Genomic DNA, 1216 nt, shown 5'->3' with positions numbered 1-1216 from the left:
AAAAAGATGAATGAATGGATGGATGGATGGATGGATGGATGGATGAAGGGGAGCATATTCAAGGGGGAGGGGTGAGGGGGTGAAAGATAGAAAGATGGGAGAGCGGATGGTTGGATGGATGGATAGCTGGATAAGAAGATTAGAAGGATGGAATTGGAGTCCTTGGAGGGGGGGAGGGTGATGGATAGAATGAATAAAAGGAAGGTGGATAGATGGATGGACAAAAGGTTAAGGGGCGGGGGGGGGAATACTTGGAGGTGATGGTGAGGATAATTGTCAGGAATTGTGGATAGACATGAAATTTGGAGGGGGGGCGGGAGGGGGTGATGGATTGAAATGGGTGGATGGATGGATGGAAGGGTAGACATAAAAGTTGGAAGGAACAGGGGGAGAGGGTGTGATGGACGGAAAAGAGATAAAAGGATGGGTGGACAGAGGGATGGATAGACAAGGAAATTGGAGAGCAATGGGGTGGAACGAATGAGGAAGTGGTGTACAAGAGAGTAGGAATGGTGCGGGGAAGAATAAGATGATTAGGGGAAGATTGGAGGGATGTATGGATGGATAGATAGAATGGGCGCAGGTAAGAACGATGGAAAGAAAGAAGGACAGTTGGAAGATAGGACCTGTAGGAGGAAGAAGAAAGGATGGACAGACGAGAGGGGTATTGAGAGGGAAAAGGATTCAATAATGAATAAATAAACGGATAAAAGAGATGTTAAGAGGAAGAAAGAAAGATGGCTGAACGAGAAAGGTGTTGAGAGGAAGAGGGAAAGATGGACAGACGGACGAGAAGGGGTGCAGTAAGAAGAAGGACGGAAGGATGAGCAAGAAGATTTGTGAGTGAAGAAAAGATGCAGGGATGGGTGGGTGGATGGACGCATGAAATGGATAACGGGTGGAAGAGGGAAGGACGGACAAAATGAATGAGATAATCAAAGGTACGTGGAGGGATTACAGGTGCACAGGAGAGAAAGACCGGTGAAAGCGTGGGTGGAATGAGGGAAGGACCAAGAAGGGCGGGTGAATGGAAATACGTGCTGGAAATGGAAAATGTGTGTGTGGGGAGGTGAGTAAGAGTAAGAGAGAGGGAAGAGAGAGGGAGAGAGGGAGAGAGAGGTAGGGAGAGAGAGGTAGAGAGAGAGAGAGAGAGAGAGAAATAGAGAAAGCGAGAGAAGATAGTGCGCGTGAGAGAGAGAGAGAGTGTGTGTGTGGG

Source organism: Aplysia californica, unplaced genomic scaffold (assembly GCF_000002075.1).
Source record: "Aplysia californica isolate F4 #8 unplaced genomic scaffold, AplCal3.0 scaffold00238, whole genome shotgun sequence".
NCBI lineage: Eukaryota > Metazoa > Mollusca > Gastropoda > Aplysiida > Aplysiidae > Aplysia > Aplysia californica.
This window is presented reverse-complemented; position numbering follows the sequence as displayed.